At 37.9% G+C, this 14578-nt stretch overlaps 1 protein-coding gene across 3 annotated transcripts in view; it reads right to left on the bottom strand.

Moving 5' to 3' along the window:
* Positions 1 to 14578, bottom strand: part of LOC123515660 (RING finger and CHY zinc finger domain-containing protein 1-like) — a 275093-nt gene that overhangs the window by 246156 nt on the left and 14359 nt on the right. The window lies entirely within an intron of this gene.

Raw genomic sequence — 14578 nt, 5'->3', positions numbered from 1 at the left:
GTATCAGGTCTCCTCTCTCCCTTCTTTGTTCCAGGGTTGGTAGATCCATAGCCTTTAGTCTCTCCTCATATGTCATCCCTTCAAATTCTGGAACCATTCTTGTAGCTATTTTTTGTAGCCTCTCCAATTTTCTTATGTTTCTTTTTATGAGGGGTCCACACTACTCCTGCATATTCCAATCTGGGTCTTATTATAGTACTTATCAATTTCTTCATCATTTCTTTGTCCATGTAGTGAAATGCTACTCCAATATTCCTTAGCAAATTATATGTTTCTCTAAAAATTCTATCAATATGGCTTACTGGTTGATTGTTTTCTTCCATCGTCACTCCTAAGTCCTTTTCCTTTTTAACTTTCTCCAGTTCTACTCCATCTCCCATCTTATAGATTCTCACTCTTTCCCATTTCCATGAGATGGCTTTTGTTCACATTGAATTCCATTTCCCACTTCTTACTGCATTCCCAGATCTTATTTAGGTCTTCTTGCAGTATTTCACAATCCTCCTTTTGCTTTATAACTCTGCAGTTTCATATCATCTGCAAACAGATTTATGTAGCTGTTCACTCCTTCTAGCATGTCGTTAATATAAATGAGGAAAAGTATTGGTGCCAATACTGACCTCTGTGGCACTCCGCTTTCTACTGCTCTCCACTTGGACTTCATATCTTTAACTACTGTCCTTATTTCTCTCCCCCTCAAATAACTTTCTATCCATCTCAATGTGCTTCCTTTTAAGCCACCCTTCTCCTCTAACTTCCATAGTAATCTTGCATGTGACACTTTGTCAAACGTCTTATTTTAAATCCAAATAAATACAGTCAACCCATCTCTCTCTCTCTTGTACTCTATCAACTATTCTAGAATAGAAACTCAATAAATTAGTTACACAAGACCGTCTTTTTCTAAAACCAAATTGGCTATTTGATATTAATTTGTTGTCTTCAAGGAATTTGATCCATTATTTCTTTATTATTCTTTCACACATCTTACATATTACACTAGTTAGTAATATCGGTCTGTAATTTAAAGGTTCTTCCTTCCTTCCGCTCTTATATATGGGAACCACCTCAGCATTTTTCCATTTTACTGGTACTGTTCCATTTTCTATTGAGCATTTTATGATGTTGTATATAGGACTTGCTAGTTCTTCCCTACATTCTTTCAGTATTCTGCCTGAGACTTCATCTGGTCCCATTGTGTGTGTGTGTATTTACCTAGTTGTATTTACCTAGTTGTAGTTTTACAGGGCCTGGGCTTTATGCTCCTGTGGTCCCGTCTCCATATCTACACTTATCCAATTTTTCTTTAAAACTATGTACACTCTTTGCTGATACCACTTCCTCACTCAAACTGTTCCAAGTCTCAACACATCTTTGCGGGAAACTAAATTTTTTAACATCTCTCAGACATCGTCCCTTCCTTAGTTTCTTACTATGCGATCTTATCCTTCTAAAGTCATATTCTTCTCTCAGGATCAGTTTCTCATTATCCACTTCATCCATTCCGTTAATCAATTTATAAACTTGTATCAGATCCCTCTCTCTCTCTCTGCTCCAAGGTTGGTAGATCCATTGCCTTTAGTCTCTCCTCATATGCCATCCCTTTAAATTCTGGAACCATTCTTGTAGCCATTTTTGTAGTCTCTAATTTTCTTATGTGTTTCTTTTATGGGAGTCCACACAACTCCTGCATATTCCAATCTAGGTCTTATTTTAGTACTTATCAATTTCTTCATCATTTCCTTGTCCATATAGTGAAATGCTACTCCAATATTCCTTAGCAAATTATACGTCTCTCTGAAAATTCTATCAATATGGCTAACCGGTTGATTATTTTCTTCCATTGTCACTCCCAAGTCCTTTTCCTTTTTACTTTTTCTAGTTCTACTCCATCTCCCATCTTATAGATTCCCACTGGTCGTCTTTCACTTTTTCCCATTTCCATGACATGGCTTTTGTCCACATTGAATTCCATCTCCCATTTTTACTCCATTTCCAGATCTTGTTTAAGTCTTCCTGTAGTATTTCACAATCCTCTTTTGTTTAATGACTCTGCACAGTTTCGCATCGTCCGCAAACAGATTTATGTAGCTGTTCACTCCTCTGGCATGTCATTTATATATACGAGAAAAGTATTGGTGCCAATACTGACCCCTGTGGCACTCCGCTGTCTACTGTTTTCCACTTGGACTTCATATCTTTAACTATCGTCCTTATTTCTCTCCCCCTTAAGTAATTCTTCATCCATCTCAATGTGCTTCCTTTTAAGCCACCCTTCTCCTCTAACTTCCATAGTAATCTTTCATGTGGCACTTTATCAAAAGCCTTTTTTAAATCTAAATAAATACAGTCAACCCATCCTCTCTCTCTTGTACTTTATCAACTATTCTAGAGTAGAAACTCAATAAATTTGTCACACATGACCGACCTTTTCTAAAACCAAATTGGCTATTTGATAATATTTTGTTGTCTTCAAGAAACTCAATCCATTGCTTCTTTATTACTTTTTCACACATCTTGCATATTACACTAGTTAGTGATACCGGCCTGTAATTTAAAGGTTCTTCCTTCCTTCCGCTCTTATATATGGGAACCACCTCAGCTCTTTTCCACTCCACTGGCACTGTTCCATTTTCTATTGAGCATTTTATGATGTTGTATATTGGACTTGCTAGTTCTTCCCTACATTCTTTCAGTATTCTGCCTGAGACTTCATCCGGTCCCATTGCCTTTTCCTCATCCAATTCCGTCATCAACTTTTTATTTCAAGCTTGGTTACTTTAATCTCTTTCATATAGACAGTCTCTCTATTACCCTGTGGTCTTTCAAATTTGGATTCCTTAGTAAAGACCTCATGAAATTTACTATTTAACAGTTCTGCCATACTTTTGGGTCTTCCACCATTCCGTTTTCTCCTTTTAACCTTTCTATTGTTTCTTTTGTCTTATTTTTCCATTTATGAATCTGTAGAACAATTTTGGTTGTTCCTTACATTTTTCGACAATGTCCTTTTCATAGTTCTTTTCTTCTTCCTTTCTCACCTTAGCATATTCATTTCTTGCTGTTTTGAAGTTTTCCTTATTTTCTGGATTTCTGTTTCTTCTCCACCTTTTCCATGCTCCATCTCGTTTCTCCTTTGCCCTAGCACATCTTGCATTAAACCAATCTTTCTTTCCTTCTTCTTTAGGTCTATATTTCGGAACATATTCCTGACCCCAGTTTTGTATATTTCCAAAAATAAGTTATATTTCTCTTGAACCGTTAATGAGTTTTCCATCTCCTCCCAGTTTACGTTTTAAAATAGTTCTTGAGATTCTCAATATCAGCCTTTCTGTAATTTAATCGGTCACCTTTGTATGATTCATCTCTATCTTCCTTTCCTTCTTCTATATCCATCTCTAATATTACATGGTCACTCTTTCCCAATGGGCACTTGTATCTTATATCATCGTTAATTGGTATATCCCTTGTAAAACTAGGTCTAATCTTGCCGGCTCATCGTTTCCTCTGAATCTTGTGTTTTCCTTTACTCTTTGGACCATCAAATTATCTATCATTAGGTTCAGGAATCTATCTCCCCAGGCATCTTCCCCCATACCACTTTCATAATTTTCCCAGTCTACCTCCTTACAGTTGAAATCTCCTATCAATATCACTTTTCTCCTTTCTTTAATGATTCTTGTAAGACTCCTTATTGTGTCATCTATCATGTCTCTATATTCTTGGTTAGTCCATGAGTTTGTTTTGGTGGCACATATGTTCCAATGATTGTTAACTCCTTTTTGTTAATATGCATCTTAACATACAGTATTTCTGATTTTCCTTCCCAAACTCCACTTGATTTACCACTATCTCCTTCCTTAACATCATCATGACTCCTCCTCCTCCTTTACCCTCTCTGTCTCTCCTCCATATATTATACCTTTTATCTATGTCTATTTTTATTGCCTCATTTAACTTTGTTTCCACCAGGCATACAATATCTGGTTCTTCTTTCTTTATGTAATCTCTTAATTCTAATTTACTAGATAAAATCCCATCTATGTTTGTATACATCATTTTTAATCTCTTGTTCTTATCATTTTAGTTAAACTTGCTCCATTCTTTTCTCTTCTTTCTCTTTTATATACCATTTCCTTATCCTGTCTCCTATAATTCTCCAAAAATGCCTTCTTCTCCTCCTCTGACCTTTCATTATTTTTTCTCTTGCTTCTGCCACCAGTTCATTGTGTCTCTTCCTTTCCTCCTCGTTTCTATTTTTCTTTATATATATATCTTTGCAACCTTCTGTTTCTCTGAGTTTGTTTTTCTATATAGTACTTCTTCTGCTGCTGCTTGTGATTTTAGTAATATCTTAATTGGTCTCACTGTTCCTTCTTGATATGGTCCCATTCTATGGATTTCTTCTACTTCCTCTTCTAAGTTCTGTCTATCCTCGTCATTCAGATGTTTTAGTAGGTCTTTTACTGATTTCATTTCGTCTTTTCCTTCTTGGTCTATATTTAACATTTTTTCTTTCAGTCCAAAAATAATTACACTCTTCTTTTTTCCAATTTCTCTTACTAAATTTTCTTTTTTCTTGAGGACTCCTATCATTTTGCTTGTCATATTTTCATCTCTTTCTTTTAACTGTTCTTGAAATACTTCTTGAAATGATTCCTTGTCTTTCTTATCTTGGATTCTCCATGCTTGTACTTCTTTGTTAATCACGTCTTGTACTCTTTCTTCTTCTTTGTTAACCAGATCTTTTAGCTTTTCTTTTTCTTTCTCGGCTTTACCGAGTCCTTCTTCCATCAATTTCTTATAGTTCGCTATTTGGACTTTTAATTCTTCATTTTCGGTTCTTAGCCTAGTTTCGTTTTCTTCCACTCTTTTTATCCTTTCTTTCAATTTCTGGAGCTCTTTATCCTGTTCTTCATTCTCTTTCATTCCCATACTCTCCTTTATCAATTTATCTAATTTCGTTCGATAGTGAAGACTCTATCAAATAGTGAAGTTTGCGTATCAAAGCCTTCAAATTCTCCTCCTCCCTCACCAACATTGTCATCATCAGCTTTCATTCTTTCCTTGTCACATACCTGCATTTAGATGGAATATCTTTCTCACTCATTACTATTTAACACTGTATTCATGAAAAAAAAATGAGTCCACACTTATCGCCCAGGCCACTGTAAACCCAAACAAAGGTAGTGAAGATCAGCTGATTCTCAGCACGACGGTATCGCGTCCTTCCTCTGCTGCGTCTCGTGTGTGTGTGTGTGTGTGGTGTGTATTTACCTAGTTGTATTTACCTAGTTGTAGTTTTACAGGGCCTGGGCTTTATGCTCGTGTGGTCCCGTCTCCATATCTACACTTATCCAATTTTTCTTTAAAACTATGTACACTCTTTGCTGATACCACTTCCTCACTCAAACTGTTCCAAGTCTCAACACATCTTTGGGAAACTAAATTTTTAACATCTCTCAGACATCGTCCTTCCTTAGTTTCTTACTATGCGATCTTGTGCTTCTAAAGTCATATTCTTCTCTCAGGATCAGTTTCTCATTATCCACTTCATCCATTCCGTTAATCAATTTATAAACTTGTATCAGATCCCCTCTCTCTCTTCTCTGCTCCAAGGTTGGTAGATCCATTGCCTTTAGTCTCTCCTCATATGCCATCCTTTAAATTCTGGAACCATTCTTGTAGCCATTTTTGTAGTCTCTCTAATTTTCTTATGTGTTTCTTTTTATGAGTCCACACAACTCCTGCATATTCCAATCTAGGTCTTATTTTAGTACTTATCAATTTCTTCATCATTTCCTTGTCCATATAGTGAAATGCTACTCCAATATTCCTTAGCAAATTATACGTCTCTCTGAAAATTCTATCAATATGGCTAACCGGTTGATTATTTTCTTCCATTGTCACTCCCAAGTCCTTTTCCTTTATTACTTTTTCTAGTTCTACTCCATCTCCCATCTTATAGATTCTCACTGGTCGTCTTTCACTTTTTCCCATTTCCATGACATGGCTTTTGTCCACATTGAATTCCATCTCCCATTTTTTGCTCCATTTCCAGATCTTGTTTAAGTCTTCCTGTAGTATTTCACAATCCTCTTTTTGTTTAATGACTCTGCACAGTTTCGCATCGTTCACAAACAGATATATGTAGCTGTTCACTCCCTTTGGCATGTCATTTATATATCGAGAAAAGTATTGATGCCAATACTGACCCCTGTGGCACTCCGCTGTCTACTGTTCTCCACTTGGACTTCATATCTTTAACTATCGTCCGTATTTCTCTCCCCCTTAAGTAATTCTTCATCCATCTCAATGTGCTTCCTTTTAAGCCACCCTTCTCCTCTAACTTCCATAGTAATCTTTCATGTGGCACTTTATCAAAAGCCTTTTTTAGATCTAAATAAATACAGTCAACCCATCCCTCTCTCTTTGTACTTTATCAACTATTCTAGAGTAGAAACTCAATAAATTTGTCACACATGACCGACCTTTTCTAAAACCAAATTGGCTATTTGATAATATTTTGTTGTCTTCAAGAAACTCAATCCATTGCTTCTTTATTACTTTTTCACACATCTTGCATATTACACTAGTTAGTGATACCGGCCTGTAATTTAAAGGTTCTTCCTTCCTTCCGCTCTTATATATGGGAACCACCTCAGCTCTTTTCCACTCCACTGGCACTGTTCCATTTTCTATTGAGCATTTTATGATGTTGTATATTGGACTTGCTAGTTCTTCCCTACATTCTTTCAGTATTCTGCCTGAGACTTCATCCGGTCCCATTGCCTTTTCCTCATCCAATTCCGTCATCAACTTTTTTATTTCAAGCTTGGTTACTTGGTGTGTGTGTGTGTGTGTGTGTGTGTGTGTGTGTGTGTGTGTGTGTGTGTGTGTGTGTGTGTGTGTGTGTGTGTGTGTATTTACCTAGTTGTATTTACCTAGTTGTAGTTTTACAGGGCCTGGGCTTTATGCTCGTGTGGCCCTGTCTCCATATCTACACTTATCCAATCTTACTTTAAAAGTGTGCACACTCGTTGCAGACACTACTTCTTCATCTAAACTGTTCCACGTCTCAATACATCTCTGCGAAACTATATTTTTATATCTCTCAGACATCTTCCTTTCTCAGCTTTTTACTATGCGATCTTGTGCTTTGTCATATTCTTCTCTCAGGATCAGTTTCTCATTATCCACTTGGTCCATTCCGTTAATCAATTTATAGACTTGTATCAGGTCTCCTCTCCTTCTTTGTTCCAAGGTTGGTAGATCCATAGCCTTTAGTCTCTCCTCATATGTCATCCCTTCAAGTTCTGGGACCATTCTTGTAGCCATTTTTGTAGCCTCTCAATTTTCTTATGTGTTTCTTTTTATGAGGGTCCACACTACTCCTGCATATTCCAATCTGGGTCTTATTATAGTATTTATCAATTTCTTCATCATTTCTTTGTCCATGTAGTGAAATGCTACTCCAATATTCCTAAGCAAATATGTTTCTCTAAAAATTCTATCAATATGGCTTACTGGTTGATTGTTTTCTTCCATCGTCACTCCTAAGTCCTTTTCCTTTTTGACTTTCTCCAATTCTACTCCATCTCCCATCTTATAGATTCCCACAGGTCGTCTTTCACTCTTTCCCATTTCCATGACATGGCTTTTGTTCACATTGAATTCCATTTCCCACTTCTTACTCCATTCCCAGATCTTATTTAGGTCTTCTTGCAGTATTTCACAATCCTCCTTTTGCTTTATAACTCTGCACAGTTTTGTATCATCCGCATGTGTGTGTGTGTGTATTTACCTATTTGTGTATTACAGGGCCCGAGCTAAGCTCTCTGTGTCCTGCCTCCTTGGCCACTCCTGTCATATCTCTCTTTCATCTGATTGACACACACTGCGTCAACAACATCACTGCTCAGTTTATTCCACTTATCAATACTACAATGCGGGAAACTGTACTTTCTAATGTCACTTAGACAGATGTCTTTTATTAGTTTTTTTCCATGTCCTCGGAGATGATTACTTGTGGTCACCTTTATCAACTCTCTGTCCAATATGTCAATCTTGTTCACCAATTTATATATAGTTATCATGTCTCCCCTTGTTCTTCTCTCTTCTAATGTGGTCAGCCCCAGTTCCCTCAGTCTTTCCTCATAGTCTAACTCCCTGAGTCCTGGTACCATCCTTGTTGCCAGCCTCTGTACCCATTCCACCTTCTTCACATTTTTCTTCATATGGTGACCAGACAAAGCTGCATATTCTAACTGGGGTCTTATTAAGGTACATAATATCTTCTTCATCATTCCTTCATCTAGGTAGTGGAATGCAAGGCCAATATTTTGAAGCATGTTATATGTTTTCAAAATATCTTGTTAATGTGTTTCTCCGGTGACAAAGTGTTTTGCACGTTACTCCTAAGTCTTTCTCCTCATTGGTCTCTTTAATTTTCTCATCACCCAGCCTGTAATCCCTGTTTGGTCTGTATCTACTTCCCATTTTCATAACATGGCTCTTGTTTATATTAAATTCCATCTGCCACTCTTTACTCCACTCATATATTTTATCAAGATCTTCCTGTAACTTGTTACAATCTTCCACATTCTTTACTCTCCTCATAATTTTAGTATCATCCATGAACATGTTCATGTAACTGTCAATTCCTACTGGCATATCATTAACATAAATCAAAAACATGATGGGACCAAGCACTGACCCTTGTGGAACTCCACTGGTTACCTTCTTCCACTCGGACTTCTTTCCTCTCACCACTGTTCTCATTTCTCTTCCCACTAAGTAATTTTCCATCCATTTTGCTAGTTTATCATTTACTCCTCCAATCTTCTTTAGTTTCCACATCAGTCTATTGTGTGGTACTTTATCAAAGGCCTTTCTCAAGTCCAGGTAGATAGCATCCACCCATCCCTCTCTATGTTGTAGTATGTCAGTCACTCTTGAATAAAAACATAATAAATTGGATACACGATCTTCCTTTTCTGAAACCAAACTGCCTTTCACTCAGAATGTTTTCACTTTCTAGATACTCACTCCACTTAGCTTTAATTACTTCTTCACATACCTTGCACAATATACTAGTCAACGATACTGGTCTATAATTTAATGGTTCCATTCTACTACCATTCTTATATATAGGCACAATGTCAGCTCTTTTCCACTCTTTTGGGACTATTCCTGTTCGTATGGAGGTTTCCACAATATCAAATATGGGGTTCAACAATTGATCCTTACATTCTTCCAACCTCCCAGATATGCCATCCCATTGATTTATTAATATCCAGATTGCTTATAATTTTCCTTACATCTTCTTTAGTAACCATGATGTCCTGCATTTGCTTTATTTCCATAGGCCTTCCTCCCATAAAATGCTCCTCCTTTGTAAACAGTTTGCAAAAGTTGTCGTTCAAAATTTCAGCTATATCTCCAGCATCCTCATATACTTCTTCCCATTTTTACCTTTTCTATTGCCTCCTTTTATTTAGTTTTTCATTTATGAATTTATTAAACATTTTTGGGTCAGTATCACAGTTTTCCACCACCTTCTGTTCATATTCCTTTTGTGCTGTTCTCGTTACTTCAACATATCTATTCCTTGCTGTTTTGTAGACTTCTCTTGATAATACATCACTGTTTTCTTAAGTTTCTTCCATGCCTTTTCTTTGTTCTTTTTGCTTCTTCACAATTTCTATTAAACCACTGTTTATTATTTAAAGTCCTCTTTCTGTGATATGGCACAAACTTTTCACAGCAGAGTTATATAAATCCATAAATTTATCGTATTTCAATTGCATATCCCTTTCCTGGTATACCACGGACCAGTCAATTTCATTAAAGAACTCCCTTATATGGTTATAATTTGCCCTAGTATAATTTAATTTTTCCTCCCTGTTCTCCACAATCTTATTCCGTGCTTAATTCCGTATCCAGCTCAAAGCTTAGGACATCATGATCGCTTTTCCCCAAGGGACATTCATGTTCAATTTCCTCTTTTAGAGATGCCCTGGTAAATACCAAATCCAACCTTGCTGCAACATCTTGTCCCCTGCACCTTGTTGGTGATCTCACCCACTGTGTCATCAAGTTATTTGTTGCTACCTTTAACAATTCCTCTGCCCACTCACCACCATTCACCACTTCGTAGTCTTCCCACACTATTTCTTTACAATTAAAGTCTCCGACTATCATCACTCTATCCTTTCTGATGAGTTCTTGCTTCATTCTGTCTAGAGTATTTCTCATCACCATTTGATACTGTTCATATTCCCAAGCACTGGTTCTGGGTGGTATGTATACTGTTATAATATTAATGTCCCTCTTGCCATCTGTTATAAGCATACTTATCACTTCCTCATTTCTCTTACTATAGTTCACCTCCTTCACTATCAGATCTTCCTTAGTAAGAACCATTATACCACCACCTCCTTTATTTTTCTATCATTTCTCCATACTTTGTAGTGTTTTACATCAAACCAATCTAGCTTTATTTCGGCCTTAACTTTGTTTCCACCACACACATTATGTCCGGTTCATTGTTTCTTAGGTAATCCATACATTCTAGCCTCTTAGACAGAAATCCATCTATATTCGTGTAAGTCACTTGAATTCCATTCCTAATCTCTTTCTTCCATGTTTCAGTCAGTGTAATGTCTATTCCGTCTGTTTTATCCACCACTTCTTCAGCCTCCCATTTCTCATCCTCCAAAAAAACTTGGTCTTTTCCTCCTCGGTTCTTTCCTCATTCTTCTCTCTCACTTCAGTTACAAGCTCTTTCATTTTCATTCTTTCATCCTGTGTCATATTTCTTCTTATGTAAATTGTTTTGGTTTCCTTGTAGTCTTTAAGTTTCCAGGCCCTCCTCTGCAAGGCCTCGGCTGCCACCTGAGACTTTAATTTCAATTTTAATGGTCTATTCTTGCCTTCTTCAAAAGCTCCTAGTCTCACACTTTCCTCTACCTCAGCATATAGGTATTCTTCATCCTTGGAGATCTTATTCAGTAAAAACTTAATCCTGTCATTTTCCTTATCCCTCTTATCTTGCCAGTTCCTGTTAGTTTCCTCCCTCAAACCTGTTATGATCACGCATTTTTTCTTTTCAGCAATATCTCTCACCACATACTCATTTTCTTTCAATGCCTTTACCATTTCACTCTGTGTAATCACTTTATTTTCTTCTTGCTTTTTCATTATCTCCTTAAAGGACTTTTGTACTTCTTGGTGTTCATGTTTCACTTCCTTCATTTTGGCATCAATTAGGTTAAGGCATTCCTCCTTCCCCAAGTCTCCTTCGGATATTTTCTTTTCCATTTCGAGGAGTTTAGCCTTCATCCTGTCACATTGTTTCCTTAGATGTTGATTTTCTTTCTCCATTTCCACTTTCTCTTTCAATAGCTCTTTGTTCTCTTTCGTTAACATATAGATTTCTTTTTTTAAGGTATCGTTCTCTGCTATGACTCTATCTAGCTTTTCTTCTATGGATCTAATATTTAGAAACTTACTTTCTAATGCATGAATTCTTGAATCCATGTCGAATTTATCTAGTCCACTTGGAGTGGTCACAAACCCCTCGAAGTCTTTCAGATTTCTAGTAGATGTCATGATTGCTATCCAGGGGTGTGGAGTCGGAGTCGGAGTCGAGGAGTCGGCTACTTTTGGTCGGAGTCGGAGTCGGAGGCGGAGTCGGAATTGGAGTCAGAGTCAGAGTCAGAGTCGGAGTTGGTAAAAATATGAGCGACTCCGACCCCTTTACGTGATAAATTTTCGAGTAAAGATTCCACTTCATGCAGATTGGAGATTCCTACAAATTGGGAGAAATTGACTTTGTGGAGGATGTGTCCAATCAAGCATTACATATAAAGATAATTTTTATTAATTTATGATAATTATATAATCGTCAAGTACACTTGACTCAAAAATATGTAAGTATTGATTCTCTTAACTTTCGTCTTTTTGGGTGTGGCAACTAGTGGGCTTTTTGTTTAATCTTTTCCCTTGGTCACCATCCCTGATGTAAAAATAATAGACTATATCGTTGTAAAAAAAAGCCGGAGTCAGAGTCGGAGTTGCAACCTTCAAATTTCCTGGAGTCGGAGTCGGAGTCAGGGTCGCAACATTTAAATTTACTGGAGTCAGACTTATGAAAATCCGACTCCACACCCCTGTTGCTATCGCCAGTTGTTTCGGCCAAAACAAAACAAAACACCGCCGACACTCTTCGATTAGGGACCACTCTCCATTTTCACTTGAAAATGGCCCACTTTCTGTACTTTTCGAGAGTAGGACACTACACAGGACACTAACTGTACTCCACAGAGATACCCGGCCCCTGCAAACACCATAGGTAATTTCTCCCTTTCCCCGGTCCTGTGTGTGTGTGTCTGTTATAAATGTACATATATCTATGATAAATTTATATTACATCCTTTCCTTATATGAGAATGTAATTCTCTCTCTCTCTCTTTCTCTCACAGACATAATCACACAAATCCACACAAGGGGAGAGAGAGAGAGAGAGAGAGAGAGAGAGAGAGAGAGAGAGAGAGAGAGAGAGAGAGAGAGAGAGAGGTTTACGTGGCCTTGCATCCGATCGGGTTCAGCAGCCTTGGCTGGAGCAAGAGATAACGGGTCCCTTGTATCCTCTCTCTCTCTCTCTCTCTCTCTCTCTCTCTCTCTCTCTCTCTCTCTCTCTCTCTCTCTCTCCTGTTGCCTGTTCTGATACCACTCTCATTCAAAAGTTGTCTCCTCGTAACATGGTGAGAGACCCGAGGCATAGAAGTAAGGTGCACGGGAGAGGTGGCGGAATCAGACACAATGAAATTACTGTCACTGCTACCATTCATCGTTGGTGACACAGTGACGTAGAGCATGTGTTTACTCTTGATGAATCTTGCCAGCTCACAAGCAAAGAGAACGGAAAGAAAATAATAGCCAAAATATAGCCATAAAAAGCCTAAACGTCTATCGACGTGCCCCAGTCTTCCGTGATGAACATCTGTCGATGTGTCCCAAGTTTTGCGGGTTAAGTTGTTATTTTGAGGAATATAGTTAATTTATATCATGCATACAATAAACATTGTATTTATCTTATATTAAATCTATATTTGGTTGGTATTTAAAGCATGTTAATTTTTTTGTGGGGACAGATGGGGTAAATTCATATCAGAAGAACAAATTAATTCTATTTCCATTAATTTCTATGGGAAAAATTGATTTGATATACAGTCAACCCTCAGCTATCGCGACTTCAGCTATCGCCTTTTATTACTATCACGCACCCATGAAAAGCTGCTAAAATTTCATTATTGTGACCTCAGATGCCTGCTATCGTGTGCCCAGCCATGACATCATGGGATATCTGAGTGCTCATTGGCCAAAACCGCCTTCCTGCCAAAATGAGACACATCTGAGTGCACATCCTCCCCACTAGACAGTGATAGTCAGATTTTACCATTTTTTTGTGCTCACAATGGCCACCAACCCTCCATGTTGTCCTCCTACCATCGCCGAACGTAAACCAATGAGACAAGACAGAACCCTAGCTGTGAAATGCTGTTTATGAATGCGCCCAACCATTTTGGTCATGACGTCATGGGATATTTGAGCTGATGTAATTTTTTTTGTTACAACCTTGACATGTTTTAATTGATACCAATGGATCATACAGTAATTAAAAAAAAAAAGTAAAAATGAGGGATATTATGAGTAAAATTTGCAGCACCAAAAACAATTTTCACCACTAGTTGTTCAATTCGGCTATCGTGTTTTCAGCTATGGTGCGGCTATTTCGGCCCCAATAGGGCGCGATAGCCGAGGGTTAAGTGTACAATTTTTTGGATATACGATGATTGTCCCGGAACGAATTAAAATCGCATGTGGAGGTACCACTCTATTCTGTAAGAGCAGAAATGGTGAAGTCAGACTGAGATTCATCACCTGGAAGTTGAGTCTTTGCTAGAAAATCAGGGGATAGAGAAAAGTCATAGAAGACCAACCCTTAGAGTGACGAACTTCCACTGAAAGTCCATGCAGTTTGCTAACCCGAAGAGTAGACGCTAAAGCCAAGAGAAACAAAGATTTTAAAGCAATATCCCCCAATGAAGCCAAACAAAAAGGCTCATAAAGAAACCTCATTAATACACATATAACTAAAGACAAATCTCACACAGGAATGTGTGGTTGATGGGGAGATGCCAACTTGATAAATCCCAAAAACAGAGCTGACAGATCCCAATCCTGTAAGATATCCAAGCTACCCTTCCAAAAAATGGGGCCCAAAGCTAAACAATACCACTTAATGAACGGCAAGGACAAGTGCTTTGTCCTAAAGAAAAAAGAAAAAAGTCCACTACATCCATCACAGAGGTCAACTCCCACCAATCACAGAAAATGGACCACTTTGCCTGATAAATTCTGGCAGAGGACTGCCTGACAGGAAGGGCCATAAATCTAACAGCCATCCATGAAAAACCTCTTTCAGAAGAGACTCTGGAGACTCCATGCGCGAAGGTGAAGCGCCCCTGGAGACTTGTGAAAGAGGTAGCGATGAGGCTGGAAGAGCAGAGAG

Source organism: Portunus trituberculatus, chromosome 39 (assembly GCF_017591435.1).
Source record: "Portunus trituberculatus isolate SZX2019 chromosome 39, ASM1759143v1, whole genome shotgun sequence".
NCBI classification, from domain to species: domain Eukaryota; kingdom Metazoa; phylum Arthropoda; class Malacostraca; order Decapoda; family Portunidae; genus Portunus; species Portunus trituberculatus.
The sequence above is the reverse complement of the archived record's forward strand: the minus strand, read 5'-3'. Positions and strand labels throughout refer to the sequence as shown.